The sequence below is a fragment of the Macaca fascicularis genome, chromosome 6, assembly GCF_037993035.2.
Source record: "Macaca fascicularis isolate 582-1 chromosome 6, T2T-MFA8v1.1".
Lineage (NCBI taxonomy): Eukaryota > Metazoa > Chordata > Mammalia > Primates > Cercopithecidae > Macaca > Macaca fascicularis.
Window position 1 is genome coordinate 79,882,027 of NC_088380.1, and position 18,158 is coordinate 79,900,184.

At 40.5% G+C, this 18,158-nt stretch overlaps 1 pseudogene; it reads left to right on the top strand.

The window, feature by feature from the left end:
- Nucleotides 1-10,350: 10,350 nt before the first annotated feature.
- LOC141407123 (bridging integrator 2 pseudogene) lies at nucleotides 10,351-16,225 on the top strand (annotated as a pseudogene).
- The last annotated feature ends 1,933 nt before the right edge of the window (nucleotides 16,226-18,158 follow it).

Genomic DNA, 18,158 nt, shown 5'->3' on the forward strand with positions numbered 1-18,158 from the left:
TCTAGAGATGTGTACTGTAAGTGGTTTGGATTGAGCAGTGGTGTCTGTGATTTTTATAACTTTCACGGGTGATTCGAATGCATAGTCAGTCTTACACTCACTAATCCATTTCAGTCACCCTAATTTTGAAGAAAGAAAGGCCAAGGAAGTTTAGAGATGTGACCAAGATAATACAATTAAAGAGTTAAGATAATACAATTAAAGAGTTACAGATTTAGTATGTCAACTTAAACACCTGGCCTCTTGTGCTATTTTCAGTGCATTGTATTTAAAGGTAGCCACATTTTCCTAACTAATGCTAAAATTATCCACAACGTAGACTTTAAATTGTGAAGAAAAATGAAGTCAGCACTCCCGGAGTATGCCACTGTTCTTTCATTTGCGTAAGTCAATGTTTTGCAAAGCGGGTACACTTGTTCAGCAAAGCAGCAAGTGTTAGCAAACCTCCTCCCATTGTAGTAAATCTTTATTATACATAGAATACAGTTACAGTCTACAGGAAAGTGTGTCAATCACTTTCTCCTAGGATAGGCAGAGTGGGGACAAAGCCTAGCCATTGCTTTGGAGTGTGGCAACAGCCTAGAAGACGTCAAAGATGGTGCTTACCTGCATACAAATGCCTACACTCCTTCTATAAATTTCCATCATTCCATCACTAATAAAAGAAAGGAAAAAAGAGCATCAGAAGTTGAAGGCATGATGGCAACACCCAGACAGATGCCACCAGGTCTATCTCCTGCTTAGAGGAGGACATTTATGCGTTTCTGTAAATTGGGAGTCTGCAGAGTCCTATACCTCTTTGTTTAGTCACCCATTGCGAGGCCCCTGTGTTGTCTAATGAAGTGAGCATAGGAATTGCCCTAAGCTAGAATGCTACAGTTAGTCATTTGTTGACTTGGGTACTTGCTCACTATGTGAGTGGGGTTAGGCCTGCAGTGCAGGTGGGTGAAAGAGCTTCTACATCCGTGTCAGCAGAGGTGAATGAGGACAGACCACTCAATGGCTACCTTCTAACTATCATGTTAGGGAAAGCTTTCCCCTACCATTTGTTTCTAGTTGGCCGTATGTGGATATTAAGTCAAGATATTACTGAAATCTCATTTTCTCCTCTGAACAACGTTGCTGTGTTGATTATGTAGGGAGGCTGATGGTAGATATCTTGTACTATTTTTTGTTTGTGTCTTGTTCTTAACCACACCATGTGGTTGACTGAATGTCTTGATTCCTTCTGATTCTGAGGTACTTGTACAAGCCCTAATTTAGGAAATCCTAATTGTTTTCTGATACAAATCAGCAGTCAGTATTGGTTGGGATTGAAATTAGGGACTTTGAGACTTTTGCTTTGATCAGATTAGACCACTAGGGTTAACTGGGTCTGCAGAGGGGAGACAGAGAGATAACCAGGAACTGGGTCTCCTAATCTTTGGTCAGCTACCTTTGTCTATCATGTCAGACTGAAGGGAATCTGCAAGGTAGAATGCTCTTCATGTAAATGCCCACACTTTAGTAGTAGTGCAAGGAGATTTGTAAAATAAATAAAATGTTCACTCACATTTCTAGGTTTATTTGAGGAAAAGGCTTAATATATCATCATTTTGGTCTATCCAAGTACACTGATGCATAATCAATATCTGTAAGTTTTAAGAGAAAAAATATATTGAGTCAACACTTTTAAATTATCTTAACATTTTTGAATATCTTTCTTTCCAATAACATACTTTTGATCTCAAAAATGTTTTCGTCATTTCTGATGAATAATCCATTAGCTGGAAAAACTTGAGTTATAACAGATGGCATGAAATAGAAATGTTACCTCTGCAATTTAAAATCCATTTTCTTTCATTTGAGAAGTTTATTTTTGAGATATCTGCCTTGCAGTCTCAGGCTATGTGAATGTGTTTGGGACTTGGGAAAGAAATGTGCCACTGACTAGCATCATTGAATTGTAGAGTAAATTTCTTTCTTTTTTGTCCATATTAAGGCTAGTCTGTGAGCCAGCACCACCCATTCATGTTGCAGAGATCTATCGGATGCCAGAGGGGCATGCAATAAGTCACAGGCCAAGACTGGCTTGAGCACCCTGGTCCATTAAAAACAGCTTAGGGCCAGATAAACCCTGACCTCCAGAGCAAAATCTGATCACCTGTTTCCTATTACTCCCTGATTCGCAGGTTCCTAAACTTTGATCTTTATCTCCAAGTTAGAACCTTTTTAACTGCCTTTCATAGCATTTGGTAATCTCTTATTCAGATTCCTCAGAATTGATTTTGGCATGGCACTAAAACTCCAGCTCTTACCTCAGAGGCTAAAGGAATCCATTTCTTCCCTGGTATTTTGTATCATCACGTGCCCCTGGTTTAGGTCTTGCTGTGTTTCACGTCACATTAGTCACTACCCTATTTTTTTTAATAAAAATTTTATTTTTTATTTGTGCAAATTTATGAGGCATGTGAGAAATTTTTTACATATATATGATGCGCAGTGATCAAGTCAGGGTATCTAGGGTGTTTGCCACCTGAGTACAACACATTTTTTTAAGGTGTAGTCATCCTATCTGCTATGAAACATTGAACTTATCTCTTCTTTTTTTTTTCAATTTCAACTTTTAGTTTAGATTCGGGAGCACATGTATAGGTTTGTTACATGGATATATTGTCTGATGCTGAAGTTTGGGGTGTGACTGAATCTGTCACCCAGGTAGTGAGCATAGTACCCAATAGGAAGGATTTCAACATTTGGCTCCCTTCCTCATCTTCCCTCCTGCAGTCCCCAGTATCTCTTATTCCCAGCTTTATGTCCATGTATACCCATTGTTTAGCTCCTACCTATAAGTGAGTATATGTAGTGTTTGGTTTCTGTTTCTGTGTTAAGTCACTTAGGATAAAGGCCTCCAGCTGCATCCATATTTCTGCAAAAGACATGATTGTATTCTTTTTATGGGTGCATAGTATTCCATGTATCACATGTTCTTTATCCAATCCACCATTCATGGACCCCTAGGTTGATTCCATGTCTTGGCTACTGTTAATAGTGCTGTGATGAACATGAGTGCATGTATCTTTTTGGTAGAATGATCTATTTTTCTTTGGGTATATACCCAGTAATGGGATTGCTGGGATGATTGGTAGTTCTATTTTTAGTTCTTTGATAAATCTCCAAACTGCTTTCCACAGTGACTGAACTTATTTACATTCCCACCAACAATGTATAAGCATCCCCTTTCCTCTGCAACCTCACCAACACCTGTTATTTTTTAATTTTTTAGTGATAGCCATTCTGATTGGTGTGAGATGGTATCTCATTGTGGTTTTGATTTGCATTTCTCTGATGATTAGTACTATTGAACATTTTTTGATACATTTGTTGGCCACTAGTATGTCTTCTTTTGAGAAATGTCTATTCATGTCCTTTGCCCACTTTTCAATGGCATTATTTGTTTTTTGCTTGTTGATTTTTTTAAGATCATTAGAGAGTCTGGATATATGCAAATATACCATCATGAGGTCTGTACAGTATTCCAGATTCTTTGGGTCTAACTAACTTTTAATATCAAGGTTTTGCAGCCATAAAAAAGAACAGAATCATGTCCTTTGCAGCAACATGGAAGCAGCTGGAAGCCATTACCCTAAGCAAATCAATGCAGAAACAGAAAACCAAATACTGCATGTTGTCGTAAGTGAGGGATAAACATTGAGTACTCATGGACATGAAGATGGCAACAATAGACACTGGAGACTACTAGAGTGGGGAGGTAGGAAGGAGGCCAAGAGTTGAAATACTACCTATTGGGTACTATGCTCACTATCTGGGTGATGGGTTTAATCATATCCCAAACCTCCATATAATATACCCGTGTAACAAATGTGCCCATGTGCCTCCCGAATCTAAAATAAAAGTTGAAATTATAGAAAAAAAAAACCTTGAGTTTTGAGCCACTGAATGTACTTTATCCCCGCCATGTGAAAGCACAGTGGAAAGGCTCTGGAAGTAAAGAAGGTGGGGAAAGAGAGAACTTGCTGAAAAGATCAGATGTGTCACCAAGGAGGCCGGGGATTTTGATCTGTGAATGACAGCCAGTCCAGTTGACTGGAAGTTAAGGTGAATTGTGGGAGATGAAGCCAGCAAGGTAGGTGGGTACGAGATCATGGAGAATATTTGTTCCACAGTAAAATATCTCAATATTAGTGAAAGGAATGGGAAATCATTGTAGGTTTTTAAGCGAGGGAGGACATCATTAGAATTGTTCATTACTTCAGCAGCATTATACAGACAGATTGGAGAGAAGACAGACAGGAGACATTAGATAGCTCTGACAGTACTCTAGCCCACAGGGATATCAATGAGAATGTCAGAATAAGGACTTTCAAAAATCCTCTTCTTCATAAAAACAATTAGAACACTGGCATACTTGTCAGGATCCACTTCCTCAGAACTCTGTAAATCAGCTAAAAGTTTGCAGCAATCCAGAGAGTGGTTTTTACAAGAAAACTGGATAAATATTGATAGAATCATGGACTTTGTGGCATTTTAATTTGCCCTATTCTGATCCTGTTCTCTCTAGCTCTGTGGTAGTTTTGAAAAGCAGCAGCTCATGATGCCAGTGAAAACCAGCAGCTGGACAGTCTCTGGAGGGAGCAAAGTGGGTTTGGAGCTCCTCCAAAGCTCCATTTACAGAGAATTGTCATTATTTGACCTGTCTGTTAGTTTCATGGAAGACCCCACTCACAATGTTTGTTTTTATTTAACCTGAGTCAGAGCTTGCCCGCTTTCTCCAGGAGGATTTGTTGAAAACAATCAATGGCAATTGTTTAGTATCCTAGCTACCTGAGATGATAGATAACAGTTTGACCAAACAATAAGCCAATCAAAAAGCTTAAAAGGAAAATCTGGGAAATGAAATGACCAAAAGCCATTTTAAAAAGGTCCTTCACATTCCTGGGAATCTAGAAGGCCATGCTCATGTGTAAGGCTGTGCACATGCCCAGGAGAGACTTGAGAAGGGTTTGTGCTCTCACCTCTAGCTGACCTTAAGGCTGTGCCCAGGCAGGAGGTAAGTGCTGAAGCAGAGTTGTAAACTGACTGATGGAGTGTTGATGCCTCTCTCAAGATGCATACAGAGTTTCTCGGCAAAGACTTATTGATTCCATAAGTTAAAGAAAATATCTGTCTACTTAGTTGCTGATCACCATGCTTACCAGGTAGATACTTCAGCAGCCACAGATGACAATGAATGCAGTATTATAGAATTACTTCAGAAAAGTCACTGAATAAACAAACAGCAGCAACAGCAGCAACAACAACAAATCCTGGAGAGAGAAAAATATCTGATTTCCAGAGTTCCCATGCTATGTTATTTAAAATATCCAATTTCCAACAAAAAATTATATAACATTGAAATAAATAAGAAAGTATGGCTCACACACAAGAAAAAAAGCAATCAATAGAAATTGTCCCTGAGGAAGCTCAGACATTAGACTTACTATACAAAGACTTTACATCAGCTATTTTAAATATGTTCAAACAACTGAAGGAAATTATGTCTAAAGAACCAAAGAAAAATATGAGAACAATTTCTCACCAAATAGAGAATATCAATAAAGTGGCATAAAACAGTTAAATTTAAAACCAAATAGAAATTCTGGGGAGGAAGCATGATGGTGGGGAATTGCCTCAGTGCCAAAAATAATTCAGAGATTAGAGTCAGGATGATGGATCACCTAGTAGACTTTGTAACAGATGGGAAAAGTGATGAAGGGCATGATGGGCTCAGACTTCATGGTTTCCAAGCAATTCATGGGCCTGGACTGTGTTTTTTAGAGGTGTGGGCCTCATGCCACATGCATGCAGCATTCTGTTGCTTCCTTATCACTCCTGTCACGGGTGATGTGAGAGTAGAGAAGGTGGCTTTTTCTGGATTATTTGAGCTTGGGGGCTCTGTCTTGACTCCTAGAGCACATGGATTAATGTTGCATTAAAAAATATCTGAAGAATGCTTCAGAAATGAAATTTTCCACAAAAACATTAATTTTTATTGTAGTATCTTTAGGGTTTCTATTTGAACCTATCTTATAATGATAGAACTGTTATTTATATATTAAATACGTTTGCACTATATACACACATACAAAATGCATATACATAATTTATGTATGCATGTATTATCCAAACTGTTGGTAATTGGATAGTTCTTAACCACTTGCTTTTGAACAGTAATCTGGGTCTTCTTACTTAGTAAGGTGGGAGGCACTCACACCAACACATAGGAAATCTTATGTCCCTGTGTGCAAGAAATTCAGGCTACTGTGGCTTCATAGGAGGTGCTGTATGGGGCTAAGAAATGAATGGGCAAGCAATTTCTCCATCTATAGAATAAGGAGTCTGGAATTAGCTGTCATCCCTTTCAGCTCTAGGTTTCTGTGCTTCAACCCAGGTAAAATGGACCTTTGAATCTGGCCATTTGTTGTAGTTACTATTTTCCTTTTGTTCTTATCCTTTGGGGTTGAAATGCTTTTCCCAGAGCCCAAATGGTCTATTTTGCCTTTGATAATTTCCAAACTGTGAAATCTGTTTCCTGTGTAGTTTGCCATAGCCGTGGAAAAGCCATGGTTTTTAGTGCAGACTTTTATGTATTCCCTTCCCTTTGGATCTCTAACATTACGAAACTGGCTCATAATTTGCTGGGCATTTGTTTTGGGATTTGCATAAAGTTGGTCAACTAAAATAGTGCTAACAAAATTATTACAAAGTTAGCATGATGAAACAGAGGTATTTATATAGGATGTGTGATGTGTCGGGAATCAAGTCTATTCAGTAAAATCTGAAGAAAGCTGGGAAGGGGAACTGGTGAGCAGGATGATCTAAAAGGCTAATGTTGACTGTGCATTGGGTGCCAGGCACTGGGCTAGGTATGTTATATATGTTAGAGCTAATCTTCATAAAACCCTATGAGATGGATTCTTATTTTTATTTTTCAGTTAAGAAATTTGAGCTCAATAAACTTACACAGTTTTGAACAACTTAGTAGTTGTTCAAAAGTGGACAGCTATTAAGGAAGAGAACTAGGATTTAAATACTTGTCTCTCTTATTCCAGGGTCTATCATTGTTCCACTATTCCAAAATGATTCTAAAGAATAAGAGCATAGAATGTCAGGGCTCAAAGTGCCCTTGGAGATTATTCAACCTTTCATTTTGTACACATGCAGAACTGAAATCCATCTGGATGACCTGATTTGTCCAAGATTATGAAAGGTGATAGGACCCTTGAGTGTTGTGTGTAGGAGTCAGAAGTACCACAAAAAGCTGTTTAAAAAAAATAAAAGAAAGTTATATCATTTTCTGTTGAACCTGTGGTTTATTCTTCACAGGTTTTTGTCTTTGCTAATGACAGTCTTTTCACAGCAAATTCTAAAACAAGTGTGACCTACACTTTCTCCCATCCATCCCAAACTTTTCTTTCATCCCACTGCAGAACTCTCAGCTTCCTGCATATTAACCTGAAGCCTAACTGTATTAAATCTGTTTAGAATTTCAGCCTGTACATTCCTGTTAAAATCTTCCATTTGTTTGGGAACCACCAATGATGAAGATGATGAGACCCTTGTTCTCACAGCTCAGATTATGGTAAATGAGCTCATGTCAACCTTCTCCATTTACTTTAGGGCGTTATAAATGTTGACACAGCATTTCTTTTAGACTTCAACTTTGTAAATTGTTGACTCATACTCTCTTCTTGTGTGGAAGTTTCTGCATTTCCTCATCACCCAAGTTATTGACAATTACATATTATTCTCATGGCAGAATTATCAACTTCATCTTCGGAATTCTGTTTTGAGATTTAAAATTTTGTTTACAACTCAGTTTTCTACTTGCATTCCTCTTTTATTCAAAGAAAAAAATAAAAGTTATGAATTAACACAGTGTTATGAAAGGTGTAATCATGGCATAAAATCTTCTGGGGGATGGTTATAGAGTTTTACATAAGCACACGTGTGTTTAAAGCTTGAATTACACATTACAGCTCAAGACCAAATATGTGCTCTTCACATCTCAGTAATGGATGTTTGGTAGTTTTGATATAGTTTGGTGGGTTTTTAGGTTAGGGAGAGATAAACGTTCTTTTTCTGATTCAGGTGATTAAAGTCCTGCCTATAAAAATGTCATTTATTTTGGCTAGGGTATTTTGTTTGCTGACAACAGGTCTTTAGAAGGCAAAAAGAACCAGCTCACTGACTGGGGGCTCTTAAAATATTTCTGGTCTGGATTACTTGGAATCAGGGGTCTCAGAAATCACAGACCTCCAAAAAGAAAAAGAGAGAGAGAGAGAGAGAGAGAGAGAGAAAGAGAGACAGAGAGAGAGAGAGTCTGTAGGTGGACTTAGGCCAGTGAAATACCCAGCAACTCTGAGTGTCTTGTGACTTTTCACCCTCTTGGTGCAAATTGATCAGAGTTGTGAGGATGGGCTGCCCCTGTCCAGAATGTCAAGAACAAAGTTATCTGTCCACGTAAGGAGTAAAATGTAAAATGGAGCCCTGAATCCAAACAAATGATTCGTCTGTCTGCACAATTCAATGAGCTTGCCTTCATGTCTTCCTCCCAAGCTTAAACCATAACTTCTGGGACTGGATCCTGGGGAAAACATGGTTCTCATCTGTCATCCTAACTCTAGGTAAACATAGACACAGGCAGTGCTAATGTCTACAATGCAAAAACTGATTTTAGTAAATCCTCACTTAAAGCGCTATTTGTAGTCTTTCTTTGATGAATAACTGCTACCTGAGGACAGTATATCTTAGGGAGAATTAACACTCTGTCAAATTCTTCAGTTGGCTAGATACTGAGAGTAAGTAGAGAGAAAACAGAGTCCCTTCTCACAAATGAAATTCAAGTCCTATTTCTTACTGGAAAGCAAGAATGGGTGGAGATAATCCAACATTTCAAATGACTGTCATTGATAACTGGAGGTAAGCATGACCGTGCTTCAAAATGTATTCCCAGAGTTCTACTTTTAGCTTCAGTTTAGATTTTAGTCCTGCCATATGATATTATGATCATGAAGTAATGAGTTATTTTATTTTAAAGAACTCTTGAATGTTCCAAGATTCTCTAGTGATGTTGAGTTTTTTCACCCCAGGATTTGGCCATGAAGCAAAGCAAAGTTACCTCTATTTTCTCATTTGCTTCCATCCAGGAGCCATTGCTAGTGATCATATGAGAACAAAGACCCTTGATGTGTAATAACCGTTAAATGCCAAGATTCTGGCTGCCATTGCCAGTGCCTTGTTGGAGTCTTTGAACTTAGCTTCTGGGTCAAAGCATCTAGAAAGCAGTTTGATTAATATATGCATTAAAAATGCATGCCCATGTTGCAAAATAAACTGGAAAAATAAATAGCAGTTTCTTTGGCTGGCTTTGGTGGTGTATTGCTTTGGATGGAATTCCAAATGGAAATTCAGATGGCTCTTAAAACAAGATAGTGAGCATTTAGATCCCTGAGCTGAGGCTGCAGATAAAATTTGAGGCAGAGTACAGAAGAGAGGGATAGTGGTCTGCAGTTGGACTGTTACCAGTCTCTCAGCTGGCGGTGTCAAGTGGTTCTCCAGCTCACTCTGTGGAGCTCAGTGTTCTTCACTCATCATAGGGAACCTGAAAAAATGGGACTTGTATAACTGTCTGCCCTATTTCTTTTCTTAAAAATGCTTTAGAAACTGTAAATTCTCTACAAATATAAGATATTGTTCTGCCAACTGCATAGGGTTTAATAGTATCCTGCCAAACTCACATTCACTTGGAACCTCAGAATGTGACCTTATTCAGAAATAGGGTCTTTGTGCATGTAATTAGTTAAGATGAAGTCATACAGGATAGGGTGGGTCCTAAGTCCAATGTCTGATGTTCTCGTAAGAGAAGAGGACTCTCATATACAGAGATGCATAGGAAAGAAGGTCGTGTGATGATGAGAGCAGAGATGGAACAGTGCAGCTACAACCTAAAGAACACCAAGGACTCTGGCAATGACCAGAAGCTAGGAAAGGCATGGAGCAGAGGCATTCCCAGTAGATGACAGCAACAAGCCTCAGTTGTGACAACCAAAAAAGGCTTCTGTCAGAGTCTTCAGAGAAAAGCAATCCTACTGACACCTTGATTTCAGACTTCTGGCCTCCAGAACTATGAGAGAATAAATTTCTGCTACTTTAAGCCACTGGATTGGTGATAATTTGTTAAGGCAGTGCCAGGAGATTCTCTTACCTCTTTTGGAAGATAACTACTTTGTGTCCCACACTATGCTAAAACAGATATGAAGAATACAAAAGTTGATCAAGATGTATCCAAGGATGGGCAGGAGGTTTTTATGTCTGATTTTTTTTTTTTTTTTTGGCCTGATCATGGACATTTTTGACCAGCTTGTCTTGTTTGGTTAGAATAGGCAAATGGGTTTCTAGAAGAAAAACTGGGTTGTTATGGATTAAGCTGATGGATGGATGTCAGGAGTCTACTTTAGTTGCAAGTAACCCCCCAAAATCAAATTCAAGTGAAATTTAACAGGTATCATTAGGTCTCTTTCTCCACATCTCAACTTTCTTTCTCTTTTTCTGCTGACTTCAACTTCTCTTGTTGCAGATGGCTTCTCCATGGAAGCTTCCTTCCATGGAGCCACAAGGAGCACAGATGCAGACAAGTCCAGTTTATTTTGTCCTCACTGGCACATCTTACAGCAGTGGTTCCTAACCAGGGTTAATTTTGCACCCTACCACCACGGAAATTTGGCAATGTCTAGAAATATTTTTGGTTGTCACAACTGGGATTTGTTGCTGGCATCTATTGGGAATGCTGCTGACCATCCTAGAATGTACAAGACAGCTCCCGTAACAGACAATTATCCAGAACAAAATGTCAAGAGGGCCAATACTGAGAAACTCTGTCTTAGAACATCTTTCCTGAAAGTGCTGGTGGAGATGTTTCAAGAGGACTCCGATCTGCCAAGTTTTGGTCATGTGCCCAACCTTTAGCCAATCAAAGTGGCCAGAATAACAACCACTGGCCATATCATTGACCAGGTGTGGGGCCAAACGATCAACCCCTCAAGACCCCATAGACGATGGGTTTTCTCCAAAGGGAAGAACACTTGGGAGGAAATGTGTGCTAGCTACAAATTTGGTTTAAGGACAGGTGGAGGAGCTCAGACTCTTTTGACTAAATATTACTTATTACCTAAAGGAAATGAGGCAATCTTGATCATGACTCACCTCCAAAGCAGCACTCTGAGGGCTCTATTATGTCTTCAGTAAATGTTTATTGGAGGTCTTGTCTGCGCCAGGTTCTGGGGCCAGGAAGGTGAACTTCACTGTCAGAGCTGAAGCTTGCAAGCTATGGAGCAGTGGAGGTGGGGGATATGGGGATATAAGCAAACACCCACACAAAACTGCTAAGAAAGAGAAGAGTCCACGAGAGAAAGAGTAATAAGAATGATGTATTTTGGGTAAATGGGAAACATCATAAGGTATAAGTAAGAGCAAAGGTGATAACTGTGGGTTTGTGCAGAAATGTCAGCTAGTGGCTACTGGTTGGGACTAAGGCTGTCTGTCCCTAACCTAGACAGATCCATTTTAAATAGTCATTGGTTTTGGAAAGCAGAGAGTTGGTTTATTTTTGTCTCTCTAATCTGATTCTGAGAAGACCATGAAAGAAAACAGAGAACGCAAAATACCTAAATTGTTCTAATTTAATAGAGGCTTAAAGGAAGACAGACTATTAAAAGTGCCTGAGGAAGTCTCGCCTAAAAACTGCAGCATGTGTCTGCAATCAGGTTTCAGAGCCCTGTCCCTGCACACACAGCCATCTCTTCATAGGAGCACTAATGGGAGAGAGTGGATTTAACTGTGTGATGCTGTTGACCTTGGCCAGAGAATGCCAATGTTAGTTAGGAACAGGTCAGAGAGAGAACATGACTTAAAAAAAATTACAAGTTTCCCATTTAAAGTACATAATTCAATGGTTTTTAGTATATTCACAGATACATGCAACGATCATCACGATCAATCTTTAGATAATTTTCAACAACCACTATTGGCAGTAGCTCTTCTTTTTCCCCAACTCCCCAGCATTAGGTGACACCAGTCTGCTTTCTGTCTCTAGAATTTGCCTGTTCCAGACATATCATACAGATGGAGTCACACAATATGTGGCCTTTTGTGTCACATATTATGTGTCTTACCAGTCACATAGTATCTGACTTCTTTCACTTAGCATGCATTTTCAAGATCCATCCATACTGTAGTATATATCAATACGTCACTCCTTTTTATGGCTGAATAATATTCCATTATAGAGATGTACCACATTGTACTCATCCATTCATCAGTCAGGGACATTTGGGTTGTTTCCAGCAATGATTTTTGTTAGTTTTATGTGCCAGGTGAGCAAGGGAAGGGATGAGGCCAAATCCGTCCCACGGTTGAGCTACCTGTAAGCCCCTCTGGCCATATGGTAGGCAGGGGAGGGACGTCTTTCACTTGATGGTGGCTCAGGGCTTGTTTGTACATTTCAATTGTCAGAAATGTCCCCTGCCCTTCTTCCATGGACATCTGGATTTGGTTATGCCAACTACTCAGCACCTTCTGCAACATCATTAGTTCCTGTGTTGTCCTTTCCTCTGACGCTGTAGATTTATCATTGTCAGTGGTTTTGGCTCCACCAGCCTCAAACAGTATCTCTTCAAATGCTAGATAACCTCTGCAGCAGTGCAGAGATTTGCAGCATAATCTTGTATAATAAACTCCTATATAGTTGCCTCATTTTGCATTTAGAAACCTTTGGTATTCAACAGTGTCATTCAGTGTTAATGATTCCTATAGGCATCATACCTTACGATTTGAAAAATCACTTTGACATATTAACCCATTTAATTTTCATTTCTGTGCTGAGAGGTAAGAAGTTGAACATTACTGTCCTCACTTGGTGGAAAAGTTGAGACTCAGAAGCCTCGAGGAAGCCATAGCATTGGCTCCAGAATCCAGGTTTCCTGACAGATCCTCCATTCCTCTTTCCTAAGGGACCACACTGATTTCCACGGTGCCATGCAAACCACAGCAAAATGTGGCCAAATTGGTCTGCAAAAGACAACACCTGTGCATGTGTGTCAGGGTCCTGAATCCTTTTGCTATCCCAGTGGAGGGACACTGAAGCCTTATTCTTATTTGGAGATAGTACTGGTGTCTTTGTTCCTGCCTGCTTTTCCTCAGTACCACAGATATATTGAAAATGCCACTTAGCCTAAACCAGGGAGTTGAATGGGTTTTCACAATCTCAGTGACTAGCTAATTGTAGCTGCTGGGCACATGCTCTTATTTCTGTTGACGTACTGTAGGAGTGCCAGGACTGGAAAGTGTTGTCTGTGGGAAAGAGAGAGACACCAGCAAGAGGGGAGACAAGTGGGCTCAAGGTAGCGGAGGGAGGGTTTTGTTCTTGGTAGTGTTTTCTTTGTTTAACTATTGTGAAGTGGTAAAATTGTTTCTGATTTTCCATTTAACTGCTGTTGGAAAACCAGGAGAGCGTGCATAGCATCAATACATGTTTGTCTTTCTCATTTTGACCTTTTGTTTTAACTCTTTTTTCTTGTAAGCTACTGTTAAATATGCAAACCAATTAGCCTATCTTTCATCTCTTTCATTTATCCTCCCAGCTTCCAAAATAACAGATGGTAAAATTGTACCTATTTTCCTATCCTCCTCACAAAAGACATAAAAATCACAAAAATTATACAATCACCACTCAGCAACTGAAATACCAAGATGTCAGGATGATCCAGCCACAGACACAATAATAGCCGGTGTTTGACATAAGTTTGTCCTGCCCAGTAAATTCCATGTCAGTAAGATTATGCCCTATTGTTAGTTTCTGCATCCTCAGGCAGGGCTCACCCAGCATGAGGACTTCACAGAGCAGGCATTCCATAAATACTTGCGGGATAAGTGAATCAGTGCACATAGTAGGCTCAACAAACGTTTGATTGATTCCATCCACTTCTCTCCAGTTTAAAATAGTTTTATCACCAGGCGCAGTGGCTCAAGCCTGTAATCCCAGCACTTTGGGTGGCTGAAGCAGGTGAATTGCATGAGTTTGAGGCCAGCCTGGGTAATGTGGCGAAACCCCATCTCTACAAGAAATACAAAAATTAGTTTTCCATGGCCCTCACAGCCTGGTCAGCCAGTTTCTCCTCGTAGTCTTCCCAAAGGAGATCATTATTCCCTACAATGGCCTTCAGCTCCTCATGACCATCCCACTTGCTGCTGTAGATCTCCTACAGGGTTTCTGACACTCTTTTTGAACTTTCATGCATCACTTTAGCTGCACTAAGGAAGTTCTCAAGGTCCTTGTAGAGCTTATGGTCTTCTGCCTGTTGTTGGTAGAAGTTGTTAGTGCTTTGTTCAAATCGTTCACCTTTGGTTTACTACTTGGCCCAGTTCAGTGATATTAAGGAGGGAATTGCCAAGCGGGGTTGAAAACTCGTGGATTATGATGGTGCCCGACATCACCTGGACTCAGTGCAGAATGCCAAGAAGAAAGATGAGGCCAAGACTTCCAAAACAGAGGAAGAGTTCAACAAAGCCCAGACTGTGTTTGAAGATCTGAACTAAGAACTACTAGAGGAGCTGCCTATTCTTTGTAATAGTCACATTGGCTACTATGTGACCATCTTCCAAAACATTTCCAACTTGAGGGATGTCTTCTACAGGGAAATGAGCAAGCTGAACCACAATCTCTAGGAGGTGATGAGCAAACTGGAGAAGCAACATTCCAATAAAGTGTTTGTGGTAAAGGGACTATCAAGCAGCAGCAGGCGCTCTTTAGTCATTTCTCCCCCGGTTCAAACATCTGTGGTCTCCAGTCCTCTTACCTCACCTACTAGTCCCTCTACACTTTCCTTGAAGAGTGAGCGTGAATCTGTCTCAACAACTGAAGATCTGGCACCTGATGCAGCCCAGGGGGAAGATAATTGTGAGATCAAGGAGCCCTTAGAAGATGAAGAAATAGAAAAGGAAGAACCTGAAGCAAGCTTCTCTGAGGAAGAAGAGCCTCTACCAGCCTGCAATAGCCCCACCCAGGCCCAGCCCTCGCCTACCATTGAGAGTGGCAAGTCCCAGGAGGAAGTTCTCCCTAGCTCCCCAGCTCCATCACCAGGCAGAGCCCTGCGTCCTTCAAGGCAGCCTGCATTATCTGCCACAGAAGTAGTCCTCCGAACTCGCACCACAAGTGAAGGATCTGAACAACCAAAGAAGAGAGCCTCTCTCCAGAGGACCTCAGCACCCCCTAGTAGGCCTCCTCCACCCAGAGACACTCCAAGCCCCAGGCCCTCCTCAGGGAACATACCCTCCAGCCCTCCAGCCTCTTGAGGGGATTCACCCACCAGCCCTAGGGTCTCCTTGGGGACTGAGACTCCAAGTCCTAGGACCTCCCTAGAGGTCTCTCCTAATCCAGAACCACCAGAGAAACCAGTAAGAACTCCTGAGGCCAAAGAAAATGAAAACATCCACGATCAGAACCCCGAAGAACTTTGCACTTTTCCCACCTTAATGACATCTCAGATTGCTTCAGAACCTGGAGAGGCAAAGAAGATGGAAGATAAGGAAGAGGATAATAAGCTTGTCTTAGCTGACTCCTCAGAGGGCCAAGACCAGTTTAAAGTCTCCATGGTACCAGACCAGAGCAACTTCACAGCACCTGAACCTCAAGAAGAGGTACCTACCAGTGAAAATGCACAACTCTGAAGAGAAACTGCCAAGACTCCTCTTACCCCACACCTCCCCAAAGAAGCTCTTCAACCAGAGGGTATAGGTCAGAGGGATATAAGAGCCAGCAACCATCCCTGGGTTCTCAGTAGGAATGCTGGTGCTCTCTAAAGACCTGGCATTAATGGAGGTGGAGAAGCAGCCTTATGGGAGAGATGGAGGGAGGCAGGCTGGGGAGAAGAGAACACTAGACTCAGGGAATATTTAATTCAGGTTTTAGCATTACTAGAATAAGACTTTATACATTAAAGTGGAACTATAATCACTATAAAAAGCAAAAGCATCTATAGACAGACACTTGTCTATACAGAGACATAATCACACATACTAAGAGATAGTGAACAAATGTGTCTTTGACTTATGACCCATTTTGCAAAACTTAAAGCCAGAAGAACACATTTTCAGATTGCTAAATAAAGTCTGATTCTGACAAAAAAAATATACAAAAATTAGCTGGGTGTGGTGGCAGGCACCTGTAGTTCCAGCTACTTGGGAGGCTGAGGTGGGAGGATCACTTGAGCCTGGGAGGTTGAGGCTGCAGTGGGTTGGAGCGTTGTGCTCTAGCCTGCGTGACAGAGAGACCCTGTCTCAAAAAAACAAAAATAAAATAAAATAGTTTTTTTCTCTTTATTGAAATAGAACCCCCCCCCCCAACTCTTGGCTGTAAAAAATGTCAAAAAATATGCATCTATTGGAGCAAGTATAACTAGTATGTAGGATAGGATCAGACGTGACCCCATTCTTGCTCTGACCTCATACCATTTCTCTAAACTTTACTTGGTGTGAGGGTGGGGGACCCTTACATGAAAACTCTGGAAAGCCCTATTATGTTTCTTCTTATCCTTAGGTAACAGCTCATGAAGTAGAGGAGAGCAAACAAACCAAAACAGGTGATTGTTTTAAAGTCTTCCACAGAAAATTTCTGCAGAATTATTTCAGGATAAATCCAAAGTAAAGTACTTTTGCTTAACAGATTTTGGTCTATATCCTAAAATTACATTGCCCAAGAAGAAGACCAAGCCAGGTGAGTTGGAATAAACCTGGAATAGGCTAAACTCTTTGTTTTCCCAAATGGCAGGAGAGTGCATTTGATTTAGAATATGGTGGAAGCCATGAAGGCAAGAATCCAAGAATGGTCCTGATTCATGGCATAGTCAGTCCATACTAGGTTCCCCGTGAGGTAAACCGTACCACAGGAATGGGCCAATGACGGATAAGGAGTCAGAGGCTTGGACCCAGCCTAGGAATCTAGTCCAAATGATAGTGCTTTCCAAATGATAGTGTCCTAACCAGCAGGGTAAAAGTGGGTTTGACCAGTGCGGAGGTCCCCAGGATCTGATCTGGCAAGTAGGATGTAAATTAGGAGTCTCCAGACATGGACCACACTTGAAATCAGGAAGATAACTGTATCATGCTTCTGAATATTCCATTGCATCTAGGGGAAAGGTCCAGCTCACACAGCATGGTATAAATTAGAGCAAGTTGAGTCTCAGGATCCCAGGCAGGTGAGCTCATAGAGGGTTTAATTCCAGGTGCTGGAAAGTGAGGAAATAATTTGAAAGCATTGAGAGAGTTAGGGATTAGGTAGACGTAGACAGTTTTAGAGTGGAAGGGGGTTGTATTTCTGAAAGTATGTAGAGGTCCAAGTTCACCGCATGTATATTGTGTGTAAGATGGCAAGACTAATTCCAGACCACATCTTGGGATAGGGATGCCTCTACTGAACTTTCTGGAGACTTCCTGGCTCCCAGAGTGCAGGTTGGTTGTGTTGAAAAGTAACTGGGGAGACCAGGACTGGTAAAACATTTCTTGGCCCTGTTTGAGAAATGGAGCTGTCAAAATGCAGCCCCTAAGGTGAACATTTGCAAAAGATTCTGGATTCTTCTCAAAAAGCTAGATTTCTTGTCCAGGGCTTTTAGCCTACAAGTGAGGCTAAGCTGTATTTTAGCCTTTGTATTGAAATGCAAAGTAGGGAAGAAATATTTTTATTGTGATAAAGATCATAGCTAGTCAGTAATCAAATAGGTCATAAATGAGAATTGTTAAAAAAAAACCCCACACACCTTAAACATTATCTTTTAACTTGAAATCTATACATGTATATTTATTCACCCATTTGCCAATGTGGGTCTAAGGTCTTTTCATTGAGCATGAATTGGCTAATCATGGCTCTGCATCATTTTCATGTGTAAACTAACCCCATATTGTTTTCTCTATGATTCCCAGTTTCATCTTTAAAGTACATTGAGGATTTAAAGCCTTCTGCAAAAACAAAAACAAAAACAAAACGTGAGTGTAGAACTCTTCTAGAGTTCTTTTATAGTTGCCTTCCCCACACCTCATTCAAACATTTACCAAATTTATTTTTCCTT